This window comes from Pan troglodytes, chromosome 13, assembly GCF_028858775.2.
Source record: "Pan troglodytes isolate AG18354 chromosome 13, NHGRI_mPanTro3-v2.0_pri, whole genome shotgun sequence".
NCBI classification, from domain to species: Eukaryota; Metazoa; Chordata; class Mammalia; order Primates; family Hominidae; genus Pan; species Pan troglodytes.
Window position 1 is genome coordinate 74,897,406 of NC_072411.2, and position 16,425 is coordinate 74,913,830.

Sequence of the window (16,425 nt, forward strand, 5' to 3'; positions counted from 1 at the left end):
AGGGGTGGGAATATAGCATGTGTGAGCAGCCTTCGAGTCCAGCAAGAGGCCTGCCTCTCAGCACTCACTTCAGCTTCTTATAAGGAATGCAGGTACCAAGATATCTTCCTGCAAATTCAAGGGTGTATGTAATTGAATCATATTTCTAATGCATCAGAGGAGCTTACAATAAGTTAGAAGGCTCAATTAGTGAAAAAAAAGGTGATGTTGACTAAAGGTGACCATTTTTATAATTCTGAGTGTATTATAACCATTAATCAGTGTTAATAAATAACCATCTATAGCAGAGGGCTTTAGAAAACTTATATTGATAAATAGATAAGATAATGGCTGTTCTCTGGGAGCTTTTCTTTTTTTTTTTTTTTTTAGCAGAGAGGTATGAGGGATTTCTTTATGGTCTGGACAAGTTTGCCAGACAACTTGATTCAGTCAGTCTCTGATTTATTGATTTTATGTAATTCCAGAGCTTAATCATTGGTTTACTGCCGAAACCTTACAAACTGATTTATAGTTCTCACTATAAAAAACAATATGACAGAACATAATAGAACACATTGCATTAGTTTAAATATCTCCAGCTTTCCTATTTCCTGTAAACAAAATGCAGAAAACATTCTAATAGGAGCCCTTTATTAGTGTTAGTTACATACTAAAAGCATCTCTGAATGATGTGGCCAGAAGGCAAATCTCAAATAGGGAAAATTATCTTTTTTCTCAGGGATTGTTTGTAGAGAAAGTATATATCATATGGAATATCAGTAATGAAAGTAAAAGAATAACAGAGCCAGTTTTTTATGTTTGCACTACGATTTGGGGCAGTATGAGAAAGTCAGGAAGATTGCTCTCTTCAGGGCCTTGTTTAGCCTGCATCCTAATGTACTATCTTTGTACACGGAGGCACAGCCACTGGTCCAACATTATTAATAGGACATGCCCTTTTCTGTCCTTTCTCAGTCATAATGGAAAAGACACTATCTTGATGCTTGGGAGACCTGCTTAGACCTCTAAGATCTCTTAGTGACTGTGCGCCCTTGGGCAAGTTGCTTCATTTTTCTGGACTCCAGTTTCCTTACCTGAAAATTGCTTGTCTGTAGATGAATTAAACATTATCTAAGGTTATTCTTACTAAAATGCTGTGCTTTCAATGGTGATGGATTGTCCTTGGTCCATGTGCCTCTCTACTGGTCTCCATGGATCCACAGATAGGAGTTGGGGAAACCAGTTCCTGGAGTCATGGTGCAGTCAGAAGGCAAGAGTTAGAAGTAAGCAGACAGGCTCACAGGGGAATCAAGACCTTTGCCCTCTTCGTGCTCTTAGTTTTGATGAGCCTGTGTAGCTAAGGATAGACTGACCCTTTAATTTGACCTGACCCATGTTTTCTTCTATTTCCTACTTGGAGTGGAGGGCGTGGGGATGCTGAGACTCTTAAAGATAAAAGCATCTGGAATATGATCTTGATGTCTAAAATAAAAATTTACCTTTGTTTAAAGGAAACAAAGGAAAAATTCTTTTCATCTTATTTGACTCAGAAAAAAAATCATTACTTTTAAATGTCAATTTTTTTGCTTTAGTTAGGTTTGTAACATTTTTAAATTAAAAAGTAAAAATATCAGGCCAGGCGTGGTGGCTCATGCCTGTAATCCTAGCACTTTGGGAGGCCGAGGTGGGTGGATCACGAGGTCAGGAGATCAAGACCATCCTGGCTAACACGGTGAAACCCCATCTCTACTAAAAATATTAAAAAATTAGCCGGGCATGGTGGCGGGCACCTGTAGTCCCAGCTACTTGGGAGGCTGAGGCAGGAGAATGGCATGAACCCGGGAGGCGGAGCTTGCAGTGAGCCAAGATCATGCCACTGCACTCCAGCCTGGGCCACAGAGCGAGACTCTGTCTCAAAAAAAAAAAAAATTAACAGATATTATTTAAAATGCAAACAATATGCAAAAGATATAAAGTAAAGAAAAATTTTCTCCACTCCCACTAGCCAGAACTATCTACTATTAACACTTTTATCTGTGTACTTCCAGACATTTTTCTATGGACACATCAATGTAATTATTATGTACGTACCTCTTTTGTTGCTTTAAAAATTGAATTATTTGGATCTTCTCTCTTTTTTTCCTTATTGGTCTAACTAGCAGTCTATCTATCTTATTAATTCTTTCAAAGAACCAATTTCTGGTTTCAGGGATCTTTTGTATGGTTTTTTGCATCTTATTTTCATTCAGTTCAGCCCTGATTTTGGTTATTTCTTGTCTTATGCTAGCTTTGGGGTTGGTTCACTCTTGCTTTTCTAGTTCCTTAAGGTGTGGTGTTAGGTTGTTAATCTGAGATCTTTCTAACATTTTGTTACGAGTGTTTAGCACTATAAACTTTCCTCTTAACACAGCTTTAGCTGTGTCCTACAGATTCTGGTATGTTGTATCTTTGTTCTTGATAGTGTCAAAGAATTTCTTGATTTCTGCTTTAATTTCATTGTTTACTCAAAACTCATTCAGAAGCGGGTTAATTTCCATGTAATTTTATGGTTTTGAGTGATCTTCTTGGTATTGATTTCTATTGTTATTGCACTGTGGTCTAAGAGTGTGGTTGGTATGATTTGTTTTTTTGAGTTTGCTAAGCATTGTTTTATGGCCGATTGTGTGGTCAATATTAGAGTATATGCCATGTGCAGATGAGAAGAATGTATGTTCTGTTGTTTTGGGGTGGAGAGTTCTGTAGCTGTCCGTTAGGCCTATTTAGTCAAGTATCGAGCGACTATAAAGACACATGCACATGTATGTTCATCGCAGCACTATTCACAATAGCAAAGACATGGAATCAACTTAAATGCCCATCAATGATAGACTGGAAAAAGAAAATGTGGTACATATACACCATGGAATACTACACAGCCATAAAAAAGAATGAGATAGTGTTCTTTGCAGCAACATGGTTGGAACTGGAGGTCATTATCCTAAGTGAACTAACACAGGAACAGAAAACCAAATACTGCCATGTTCTCACTTATAAGTGGGAGCTAAACAATGAGAACACATGGACACAAAGAAGGGAACAATAGACACCAGGGCCTACTTAAAGGTGGAGGGTAGGAGGGTGGCAAGAAGGTGAAGATTAAAAAAGTACCTGTTGGGTACCATGCTTATTACCTGAGTGATGAAATAATATATACATCAAACTCCCGAGACTTGCAATTTATCTATAGAACAAACTTGTACATATACCCCTGAAACTAAAATAAAAGTTTTTAAAAATTGAATTATGCTGTAAATATGATTATGCAAACTGACTTTTTACTTCAATGTCTTTCATGGATATTTTGCCATGAATATTTATAGATCACAACAAGTTATGTGCTCATTAAAAATAATGCCTGGATTTGTTTGTGTAACTGTATAGACATATTAGATCATATATGAAAGCAGTAACTCTGCAGACAGTGTCACCACATTGTAGCACATTTCATCTTTCTATTTTAGGAATGTCAGTGAGGACTGGTCATATTCTAGGCATCCCAGTGTTACTTTCCGTGAACGTTTTCATAACATGAGCCCCAGGATGAAGATAACCTTCCTTATTCTTTCAGGTTATCTTCCTTAAGGCTTCTTAAGCTAATGAATTGTCAATTTTGATGAATTGTCAATAAGTTGATCCGATACGTAACCCTTCTCAGATTTTATATTTAGATTTGTTTAACTTTACTTAACTCTTATATAGTGCTTACTTGTATCAGGTAGAGTTTTAAACACATCAAATTTAAACTCATTTAATCCTTCTAACAACTATATGAGGTAGGTATTACTAGTGTTACCCTGTTTCAACTTCCTTGTGATTCTTCTATACAAAAAATCATGTTATCTGCAAATAATGGGAATCTTACTTCTTTCTTTCTAATCTTTATGCCTCTGACTTATTTTTCCTGCCTTATCACACTGGCAAGGACCACCAGCACAGGGGTGAATAGAAGTGGTGATAATGGACATCCTTTCCTTGTCATTGATCTTAGGGGAAAATCATTCAATATTTCATCATTAAATATTATTTTTAACTGTATATTAAATACATATCTTTTTATTTTTAATTTGATGAGATTTTTTTTTAAAATCACACATTGATATTAAATGTTGTCAAATGCTGTTTCTGAACATATTAGTAAGAGCCACATGTTTGTTCTCTTTTATTCTAGTGATATGGTGCATTACATGGGTTGATTTTTTAATGTTAAAACAGTGTTACATTCCTGAAATAAACTCTACTTGTTATGTAAAAACTCTATTATGTAAAAAGAATGATTGTCCTTTTTATTGATATGTATTGCTAGCTTTGATTTGCTGATATTTGCTGTAATTGTTAAGGATGTTTGTGTCTATGTTCATAGCAATTTTTTTCTTACAGTATTTTTATTAGATTTTGGTATCAGGATTATGCTGGCTTCATAAAATGGTTGGGGATTGTCCCATCCTCCTTCATTTTCTGAAGAAGTCATGTAGGATTGATATTATTTTTTCCATAAATATTTGATAGAATACCATGAAACCATTTGTACTAGAGTTTTCTTTATGAGGATTTTGATAACACATTCAATTGCTTTAATAGATATGGCACTATTAAAGATTTTTAATTTCATCTTGTGTCAATTTTGGTAAATTGTATTCTTGAAGGAACTTGTCTGTTTTATCTAAGCATTCAAATGTATTGACATAGAGTTGTTTATTATAGTTATCATCTTTTCAGTGTATCAGGATTTGCAGATACACTGCAAAGAACCAACTTTTGTTTATTTTTAATGTTTTTGTTGACTTTCTGTGTTCTATTTCATTGATTTCTGACTTAAAAAAATTCCTTCGTTCCTTCTCTTTACTTTGGGTTTAATTTGTTCTTTTTTTTTCTAGCTTCTAAAGATGGAAACTTGGGTCATTGCTTTTATACCTTTCTTCCTTTCTACTATAAACATTTAAAGCTATAAATTTCCTCTAAGCATTGCTTTGTTTTCTACAAATTTTGATATGTTACATTTTCATTATCATTCAGTTCAAAATACTGTGCATTTCCCCTATGATTTCTTCTTTGGCCCATGGGTTCTTTAGAACTGTGTTGTCAGTTTCCAAATATTTTGTTTCCTACATATCTTGTTGGTATTGATTTTTGGTTTAATTAAATTGTGGTCCGAAAACATATTTTTTAGGATTTCAGTCTTTTGAAATTTGTTTAGACTTATTTATAGCACACTAGGGTTTTCGCTCAGTACCTTTTAATAACTTATATTTCGCTGTTGAGATTTCTTTATATTTACCAAGGTATTCCTATCTTGGTAAATCTATCATGCACACTTGAAAAGAATGTGCATTCTGCAGCTGTTGGGTGTAGTATTTTTTAAATGTCAATTAGGTCAATGTAGTTGGTAGTGATGTTCAGGTCTTATATGTCCCCACTGATTTTTTCATCTTATTCTAACTATTATTGAGAGAACGGTATTAGAATCTCCAAGTATTTGTCTTTTTCTTCAATAATTTTTTTAATTTTTTGCTTTTTAACATTTTGTTATTAGGCATGTATGCATTTATTATTTTTATTTCTTTTAGGTGAATTACCCTTTTTATCATTATAAAATTCATCTCTTTTGTCTGGTGATACTCTATTGCCTTCAAATCTAATTCATAGGATATTAATATAGTTACTGTGGTTTTCTTATGCTTTCTGTTTTCATGGTGTATATTTTTCCAAGCTTTTATTTTCTAACTATCTGTTTCTTTGTATATAAAAGGTATAAAGAACATATAGATGAATTTTGCTTTTTTTATCCATTCTGACAATTTCTGTTTTTAATTGGAGTGTTTAGTCCATTTACATTTAATGTAGTTATTCATATGATTGGATTTAGGTTTACCATTTTGCTATTTTTGTTGTTGTTGTTGTTCCATATGCTTTTTTATTCCTCTCTCTTCCTTTCTTGCCTTATTTTGGATTAATTAATTTTTTTATAGAATTCTACATTAGTTTGGTTCCCTAGGAAGCAGATACCAAGATTGAGTTATAAGTACAAGAGCTTTATTGGATGCAAGGCCAACAAAAATAAAGAGGTGAAAGAGAGAGTTTGTTACCTGTGAAAGGGGCAGAAGGAATGAGGATGAAAGAGAAAGAGCCTCAGACTGCAGCACAGTTTTGAGAATGTCTCTGCAAGCCCGATGGAGAGTATTAATGCAAAAATTTCTTGTAAACAAGTTTTGCATTGGGCAGAAATGATGGCCCTCCCTACCATGCTTATCATTGACTAACTTTAAAGAACATAGCTTTGATTCACTCACAGTAGATCTAAAAATCACTGCAGTTGGATGCTGTCAGCTAGCTGTACTCTTCACAGCTGATTGGCAAGTTTCTTCTAGAAGGGAGATCCTTCTAGAAGTAGATCTTTTACTTCTAGAAGTAGGCACCATCATGGCTGCCACAAATTCCATTTTAATTTTTCCATTGGCTTTTCAATTGTATCTCTTTGCATTAATTTTTAATGGTTGCTCTGGGGATTACCACATCTATTAACTTTTCACATTCCACTTAGAATGCATATTGTACTGCTTCATGTCAAATACTGAACCTGGAAATGGTATAATTCCATTTATTGCCCCCCCAATGCTTTATGTTATTGTTGATGATATTATACCTATCTGTGTTATAAACTCCAAAATACAGTGTTAGAATTTTTATTTCAATGGTTGCCTGTAATACAAGTAATATTTTTAAGTAATATTTTTAAAGTATGTGTGTGTCTGTCTGTTTTTCATATTTCCCCACATATTGACATTTCCAGTGATCTTCTTTCCTTCCTATAGATCTGGCTAACCATCTGGTGTCTTTTACCTTCATTCTGGAGAGCTTTCTTCAATGTTTCAAGTAATGCAGGTCTGCTGGAGATTAAGTGTCTTAGGTTTTGTTTTTCTGAAAATGTCTTCATTGGCCTCCAATGTTGAAGAATATTTTTGTTGGATATAGAATTCTAGCTTGACAAATAGAATTCTAGCTTGACAAGTGTTGTTTTCCTGTTGGTATTTTAATGATGTCATTCCATTATCTTCTATTCTCTGTGAATTTTGATGGAAAGTTACTACTAATATAGTTTTCTCCTATACATAGTATGCCATTTTCCCCCTGGTTGCTTTTAAGTTTCTCTCTTTATCTTTGAATTTTAATAGTTTGAATACGATGTGCCTTGGCATGGGTCTTTATTTTGTTTTGTTTTTTATTAATCTGGTTTGGGGTTTTCTGAGAATCTTGAATTTTTAAGTTTATATCGTTTTTTAACCAAATTTTGGGAAATTTGAGTTATTATTTCTTTAAATATTTTTTCTGTCTATTCTCTGTCTTCTTGTCCTTCTGGAATTCCAGTTATACATATACTGTTATATCCCATTGATCCCTAAGGCCTTCTTCGTTAAAAAGAATTTTCTCTGTTCTTCAGATTGGTTAATTTCTATTGTTCTATCCTTAAGTTCACTGACACGTTTTATTATTATTTTTCCAATCTGTTGTTGGGTCAATTCAGTGAATTTTTTTCAGATACTGTGTTTTTTAGTTCTAGAATTTTCACTTGGTACTTTTTAATAACTTGTACTTCTCTGCTGAGATTTCTTTTATGTCCTTGAGCACTTAGTTATAATAGCTGCTTTAAAGTCTTTGTTAATTCTAATATCTGAATTATCTCAGAGTTGGTCTCTTTTGGTTGGTTTCTTTTGAGGATGGGTTATTTTTTTGTGTGTCTTTGCATGTGTAGTAATTTTGGACTGTACTCTGGACATTGTGAGTGATATATTACAGAGATTCTGAATACTGTCATATGCCTTTAAAGAGTATTGATTTTCTGTTTTTGTAGGCAGTTAACTTGGCAAAACTCAAATTCCAATTTCGTCTTCCCTGAGACAGCAGCAGACATCTCTGTTCAGTTCTTTCTCCTTAACTGAGTGGCTTGGAGTCCGCTTCACATATGTATAGTACTGGGATCAGTCAGAGATTTGGTCAGATCTCATGTAGTCAATCTGGGGCTTTCCCTCTGTGGCTGTCTTCTCTCTAGGATTTCCTCCTTTATTTTCTAGCTGCTATCATTTCCCTGAACTCTGTCCTCTGGTTTCTCAACCAGGAAGACTACAGGCTTTTATCTGACTCTGGCCACACTGTGGAACTGACTGGGCCTTGTCCTTAGATGAAAAGTTATAAAAATTGGGTAATTTATCAAGTGCCATTCTTCTAAGTGTCAGCACCCACCCCCCGCCCGCCTTTATTTCTGCCTGTTCTCAGTCATTCTCCACTGCCTTCAGATAATTTTATTATTGTTTTTAAATATTTTATCCAGGACTTATAATTGTTATCTGTGGGAGAGCTGGCCTGAATTGAATTACTTTCGTGACCAGAAGCAGAACTCTATTATCCCACTTTACAGGTGAATTTAAAATACGCGCACACACACACACACACACACACACACACACACACACACAGAGAGCGAGTCTTAGTACTTTGCCCAAGGTCATACAGCTGGTAAGTGGCAGAACTATGATTTGAAGACAGGCAAATCCAAGTCTTAGGATTTCTTCCAATGGGAGCTTTTAATGGTGTGAATTTTCAGGACAATGGAAGGAAGTCTACAAAATATTCTGGAACTTATGGGGCCTTATGGTGTCAATTCCTTATGCACCAGACTCATCCCAAGATCTCATTACTCAGTGGATACTTCATATGTCTTTCGGTGTATACATTATTTGAGACATGAGTTTATATACAAGTTGCATTCAAGGATCATGAGCTCTTGGTTAACTACAAAGTAGATCTTTAGTTATGAAAATCCCTATTTTCAGAGTCCTGTGATCTTGGCTTGGGCCATCTTACATAGAAACTGGTGAAATAGGCCAGGTGTCATGTCCATAATCCCAGCCCTTTGGGAGGCTGAGGTGGGAGGATCACTTGAGCCCAGGAGTTTGAGACCAGCCTGCGAAACATGGCAAAACCCCATGTGTACAAAAAGTACAAAAATTAGCTGGGTGTGGTGGCGTGCCTGCAGTCCCAGATACCTGGGAGACTGAGGTGGCGAAGATCACTTGAGCCCTGGAGAGTCTGAGGCTGCAGCAAGCCATGACCTACGGCTGTACTCCAGCCTGACTGACAGAGCAAGACCCTGTCTCAAAAAAAAAAAAAAAAAAAAAAGGAAACTGGTGAAGTTTATTATGTGATTCTTTTAGTGACTAAAATAAAGAGAACTTTTAGAGGAAGGTAATATCCACAGTAATGTAATGAACATATATGAGTTATTTGTTGAAAACACTCAGAACCACAGTTATGGATAAATAGTAAACTTTTAAAAATGTAATTTAGCTGATGTGAGTCATGACTTTCAAAGCCTAACAACAAGACCAGGCTTGAGCAATTCTTGTTTTTGAGTTTATGCTCCTTCTTGACTGTTTCCCTTTTTCTCAACTAGCCTAAGTCAGTTTGAATTAACATTCACCAAATTATTAATTTCATCATATTCCTCTTACCCCTTGATTTTATCTTTATGATGTATTTTCAAAGTCTGGCTTGCTCTTTTTGATTTTGTCATAGTTCATAAGCTGATTTGTAGAGTAGTAAAATCTTGTTCATGTATGTTACTTTCAAACTGAAGGAGAAGGCATGTGTATGTGCTCCTGGAATTCTCTCAGCATCCCAAACCAGTGCTCGGATACCATACTCCAGTGACCGGCCCATAAAGAGCAGGGACTCAATACTTGATTGATTGATGGTTCTGAATGCCAGCCAGTCAGTTCTGGGAAGGTGGGCTTATCTTCCCAGTGAAATAAAACTGAGTCATTGAAGGCCATGATAAAGATTTTGGCTTTCATCCTAAGAGTAACGGGAAGCTATGCAGAGTTTTAAGCAGCCGAGTGACAAGCCCAGATTTAAATTTTTAAAATAATTTATCTGGATGTTTGTGGAGCAGTTAAGTATAACCAAGTTTTAGAGCACAGAAATCAATATATGTTTTTAAAGTTTACCCAAGTGATATAATCTAAGAAGAACTGATACCCTGAATAGTCTCTAACCAGCCCTCTCAAGTTATTTCTCCTGACTGAAATTTTGAAAAACGCTGAGAAGCATAAAGTTTGAGATTGCCTTTTTCTGTTTTTGGGGGGTGCGGTTGGGGAAGAACCTGAAATGTGAGTATTTAGCATTTCTGATGAGACATTTTATTTTATAATGAAAAATTGAAGAAATGCAGATGTCATTAGGATTAGGGAAATGAATATATAAAGCTATTTAAAATGACAAGTCTGTATTTTATGCCTACATGAAAATGGGTGTGTTAAATTTGTTAATTTTAATAAGCAAAATTTAAAATGCAATAACATGTTTAAAATTATGAAAATGATCATGTATTCCCTTAACAAAATACACAAAAATAGAGATGAAACTTGGTATGCTTTGTTATCCATCAAACTCTGTTGCTTAACAGTTGTTTAAGTCTTGCTGAATAAAATGAGAAAATAAACCTAATATTACTTCAGTAATCATTGTAAATCTGAGTTTAAAAAGCATTGAGGTGCTGCTAAGGCAGCAACATTTTCAAGATATTAAAAACTTTCATATGAAAATGTACTCTGATATATTTCCTCTTCCCAAACATTTGTGGAGGTTGAGAAAATTTTAAACATGTTTTAAAGAAAGGAATTGACAGCTCATGAATTAAATACAGCCTTTAGCTCCTGCTTCAGCTGCTGTTTGTTGATAGCAGGTTGCAACAAGGTTAATAATGATTTGTTTGATGGATCTGCCCAAATTTTTATAGCATTTTATTCTTCTTGTATGGAACTTGCTAAGTCATAGCTCAATATAGCTCATTAAAATAAACATTTAAGCATGTGTATATAAAACAAATATTGGTGGAAAAAGGAAGAGATTTCTCAGAAAGAGTGCCCTGAAGGTAAAGTGCACCCTGGGCAGTAAGGTGAAGTATCAAGTTGCTCTGTTTTTATAAATAGTGTCGATTCTGAATTCTGGGGTGAAAAACTGGTAAATGACAGCTCTCTCTAGTATTTCCTGAGGCCATCTACTGTTTTCGAGCATAAATCATAAATATACCTTTGAACTAAGACAGTCTCGCTGGACCTATCCTTTTGCAACTCTGACTTCCAGTCTCAATGGAATATTGAAGAGGAGGCTCGGTAGAATAAACAGTGGAATCCTTGTCCGGGAGTGACTGCCTGGCAATTGTTTCATGGAAAACAGGGAGGGGTGGGGGACAACAACCCTGCTCTGTTCACTGGCTCTTTAATTTAGATTACCAATGATAAAGCCGGGGCTACGGCTAAAGAAAGGTAGGATGCATACGCAGAAACATTAGTGCTAATATGCTGCAGAAAAGCCAAGATAAATCAGTCCAGCTCTCATACATCACTAAGGGAGAAGCTGATTGCAACTTGACCATGTGCCTGAGTAGTCCCATCAGTGAGAAGAGGAGAACATGGATTTAAAAAAAACTAGAATGTACCCCTAGGGCTCCTGCCGTGGTGGACCTGGGAGAAGTGTCTGGTGTAAGTTTCAGCTTGTTTTATCCATGTATTTAGCAGTGTGTTCACATATACAGGGAGCTTGTTTCTCTTCTCTGTGTTTTCATGGAAGCCTCAAGCATGTTTATTTACAGAAGTAGACTTCATTTTGTGTAAATGTAATATCAACCTAATAAAGTTCTTAACAGAGAACAGTTTAACCCAGTGTTTATCCAGGAGAGAAATGTAAAAAAAAGTAATGGTTGTCATAACTGTCTGCAGGAAGCCTGTGCGTGAGTTTTGTTTATTTGGGGGTTTTTTTTGTTTGTTTGTTTGTTTTTTTTTGGTTTTGTTTTACGGGGAAGTGAAGGGTTAGAGGAGTAGATTTGAAATGAAAAACTCAGTTATTTGGCAATTGTTTTTTTAAAAAATGTATTTGTCACCCAGCATTTCACTCCTCCTGTGGTCTTTTGTTTTGAAAAACTATGTTTAAATATGTAAAGCCAGCCTGCTAGAAACGCATTATATTTTATGACTGGGATGTTTGTATTGTTTCATATCTGTTATTAGACAAAATAATCATAAAGGGTGTTTTCTATGGACCTTTTTATATTCCAAAATTAAGTACAGATGGTAATTTTCAGCAGTTTTAAAAATTTGTCAATTATTTAATTTAGCATCACTTAAGCATCTGCACAAGGAGAAAGCTGAGATGGTACAGAAACTGAATGAGCATTGATTGCCAGTCTGAATTGCATCTTTAAAGTTTTTGCCTCAAATCTCTGATTTCACAGTTTATTTTTACCAAATTAGATTATCATATTTCATTATCGAGACTATGAATGGGTGGAACTCTCTGAGATATCCTACATTTCCCGTTAGAACAGGGCTTAAAGCGCCTGCTGATTGTTGCTCTGAGGGAAATTCTCATGCCGGCTCACCGAGAAGATTGCTTAAATAATGCATGGGCAAGAGCGAAGCAAGATGGAATTTATGGCCCAGACAGTGTGATCAGGCTTTTGTTCAGAGGAGACACTACTTAAGTGTGAGCATACAGCATACACTGAGGCTCAGGGGAAGGGTGTAACTGAATGAAATTAGTGACCACATGATGCTGTCCACATGCTATTTCAAAACAAGCCTTAAAACAGTCCATTGATCCTATAGTGTGGTTAGAGGGAGGGAAAAGGGGGTATCTTGAAGTGCCAGTTGCAAATAGAATCCCCTGACTGAAAATTCCATGGGGCAGACACAGGAAGTGAATGCTATACCAGGAAGATGGTGTCCCTGGCGAGCCTAGGTGTTTGACTGATGAAATGTAGTATGGCAGTCTTGTTAGGAAAGAATAAACCTTGACCAAACTGCAGGGTTCTATACACTATGTCTTCCATCTTGTCCTAATTAGAGGAATATGTCTGCTGAATCTTAATCTGTTTAATTGTTGATAGAGCAGGCATGTGATTTTCTATAAATACACATGAGCATTCATTTCTGAAATAATGGCTGTTGCCAAATATATTAGACCGACAGGAGTGCTGGACTAGGGAAGCTGTGCTGAATAGTTGAGTTTTGGAGGTAATGGACCAGTTGAGAATCACTGCACAGCTGGGCCAGCAGCTGCACCCAGTGCTCTGTCAAGTTTGGCCTCTAATTTCCTTGAACTTGTCCTTGTTTGCCAAAATGATGCACGTAGCAAGAACTTGCTTTAAATGAGCCCACTGCCAGCAAAAAAGACCCTTTTCAAAGAGTCTTTGTCGAAGTGTGTTGTCAACAGCGGCAATGGCCAAATGAGGTATTGATTAGGCGATGGGAAGTTTGAATAATCACAAAAATAAAAACCAAAGACAAAGTGGTAGAATGAGGTAAGCTGGCAGGAGATCAGAGTACATTAAAAGGCAGCATTCGGTCATCACTGTCCTAACTAAAGGACATATGGAAAAATCCCATAATAATATCCAGCAATAATTATCTTGTAGTTAGGAAAAAATAAATTGGCCCCTGCAGTTTGGAAGGCAGCCCAGTAATCTCAGTGCCTTTTTTCTTAACAGTGTATTGTTCTGATATTCTTTGGGACCGGGTCAGAAGGAAGTGTCAGAGAGAGCATTTTATATTAAGAAGCATCCTATGACTAAATAGTACAATTAGTGGCAAGCTGAGCAGAGACAGCAGCAAGGGCTCACCTTCCATTCTCTGGTCCCAAATTCAGCAAGTGTTTATTTAGCATTTGCTGTGTATCTAGCATGTTCTAGATACATGCTGTAACCAACTAGATTAAAAACTCTTTGAGAGCAGACACTTGGATTTATACATTTCTCTTATAAATCCCATCTCTTGAAAACTATTGCCCTTGATATGATAACGGCAAGTCTGTCTAGTTCCTTGACTTTAAAGGTATTAAATATTAAATCCTTGTTATGGAGATGCTTAATTTTTCTGTTGCAACACAGATCACCCTCCCTCTTCAGATTTGAGGGCTAGTGACTTGAACACTTGCAAGTTAGGTGGTTTGGGACAAAATACCTAATCTCTTGGGAGAGGAAGTTTCCTCCTTTGTGAAATGAAGAAAGTAACATTCATCATACAGGAATTAAGAGAAGAGATGTACCTGGGTGTTAGGAGGTGCTCTCCTGCCCTCACAGGATATAGTAGTATCATTTACCCTGTGGACTGAGTGTGCAGTGGAGCACAGGGGAGGTGGGGGACTGAGTAGGATGGCAGGAAAGCTGGCTAGAAGGGTGGAACAGTACCTTTGATAAGAATATGACCTGAGACAGGATGGTGCCCGTGGGAATGAGGGGGAAAAGATGAATCTGAAATATGTTTCAAAAGGGAACATGACAGAATATGGCAGCAGATTGTATTAAAATAGGGTGACAAAGAAGAAAGAATCATAGTGAGGAGTGAAAAAATGATGGGTTTATGATTATGGCAAAGTCTAATGTGTGTGTGTGTTCTCTAAAAATCAAAAAGCTAGAACAATACAATATTTCAGGGACTTATAAACTAAGAAAAGCAAGAGAGAAGAGGAAATTGGAGTGCTCTAGTTAACTTATGTAAAGGGAAAGGGAAAAATCAATAATAAACCAATAACATAGAGCTATTGCTGACAATAGAATGAGAATTCAAAGGAATTGCTTAAAATGGCAAATCTATGTTTGGAGTTTTTCCCAGACAAGACCCACAATCATCAAATAATAAGGCTCTTCTGCAATCTTGGAACTTATTTAAGTTTTCCTGAGTTAAAAAATGCCACTGAGGGGATACAAATAGTGTCAGGGTTGGGAAGAAAAAAGAGCACGAGGAATGGAAATTCTCAAAATAGCTCAGTTTTAAAGAGGAAATGGGAGCCAAAAGATGGCTAGTTGACCTTTCAGAACATAACCATTCATTATGATTTGTCAGAAAGTTTGGCAACTGTTATTCCCTAAATAACTTATTGTGATTTTTAAGGAAATTCAAGCAAGAATCAAAATTATACCAAACCCCCAACTGGCAAAAAGGTTGTTTTCCACAAGTTCATTTGCAAGCCCTTTATAGGAGCGATGTTGTAAACATATTTAGGCTCCTTTTCAAAAGTCTACCCAACCCACCCTAGGGTCAAAGTCACATACAATTGCAATAAAAATTAATAGCAAAACCACTTCTCATGTTAATAATTAAAGCATATATAAGCAATATTAAGCAATGACTATATAAGCAGTAAGCAATAATTAAAGCATAATAGAAGCAATAATCACCAGGATAGAAAATATTTTGAATGCTAGTGTTCAGGGTTAACTACAAGATGATATGTATGGGTTGTGACTCTTTTAAAATTTGTGTCTGCCTTCACTGACTTTGAGACATTGACTTCTTTCATTATGAAAAGTAGGATTTTCCTGTCCTTATTTCAGGCATATCATGGGTTCTACCTTTACCCATATCTGCCATGATTTGGGTTGTTTTCACAAATGAGGATGAGAGAAAAAGGCGGGTAGTGAGAGAGATACCTGAGGTAGCTGGGGCAAAAGTTGAGAGGAAAAACAGCAGGTTTAAAGTATGAGTGAGAAGGAGGTCAAAGGGCAATGAAGGGAGCACTGGACATTGAAGGAGGAACACAAAAAGGTGTGCATTTTGCTCTTGAGGGGAAAGAACATTGGGCTTCATGGCTCCCTGGATCAGCCACCAGGGGGTGCTTCAGCCTCAGAGAAGTTGTCTCTTGAGTCTGGGATTCGGCTCTTGACTGGGTAGACCTGAGGAACCTCCAGTGTACGTCCCCCGATTTAGGTCCCCCTTGTCTTCACTTCCTTCCCTGTTCAGTTTGGATACCATGGCCTATCATTTCAATCACCCTCTTGTCCATATTACTGGTTCTCCCAATCATTCATTCAGTAAGGAGTTATTGGCCGGGCACAGCGGCTCACGCCTGTAATCCCTGCACTTTGGGAGGCTGAGGTGGGTGGATCACTTGAGGCTAGGAGTTCGAGACTAGCCTGGCCAACATGGCAAAACCCTGTCTCTACAAAAAATGCCAAAAATTAGCCAGGCATGGTGGCACGTGACTGTAGTCCCAGCTACTCAGGAAGCTGAGGCCAGAGAATTGCTTGAACCTGGGAGACAGAGGTTGCAGTGAGCCTAGATCATGCCACTGTACTCTAGCCTGGGCCATGGAGTTAGACTCTGTCTCAAAAACAAACAAAACAAAAACAAAATCCAAAAGATTTATGGAGTGACTCCTGTGCTTTGGACATTGTCGTACTGGATACTTGGAAATGAATGAAGCAGGTCTGTGCCTGCCCTTGTCACCTACCAGGTCCAATACCAACCCTTCCTCAGTCCAGTTGTAGGCTTTCTCTTGCCTCCAGCCAGGCTGCTGAGCAGTGCCAGAGAAAACCACACCACTTTCCACATGGCTTCTGTGGCACATCCATCGCCGCCA

General features: G+C 36.8%; 1 protein-coding gene across 7 annotated transcripts in view; it reads left to right on the top strand.

Moving 5' to 3' along the window:
- The window catches only part of RAPGEF4 (Rap guanine nucleotide exchange factor 4), a 320,154-nt gene that overhangs the window by 113,837 nt on the left and 189,892 nt on the right, over positions 1-16,425 (top strand). For 2 of the 7 annotated variants that reach the window (XM_003309422.6, XM_063791307.1), the window contains exon 1: positions 11,396-11,552. The exons of the other annotated variants lie outside the window; for them this stretch is intronic. The gene's annotated coding sequence lies outside the window, so the exon portion shown is untranslated. Of the gene's footprint in view, positions 1-11,395; positions 11,553-16,425 lie in introns of those variants that run through there. 7 annotated transcript variants of the gene reach the window in all.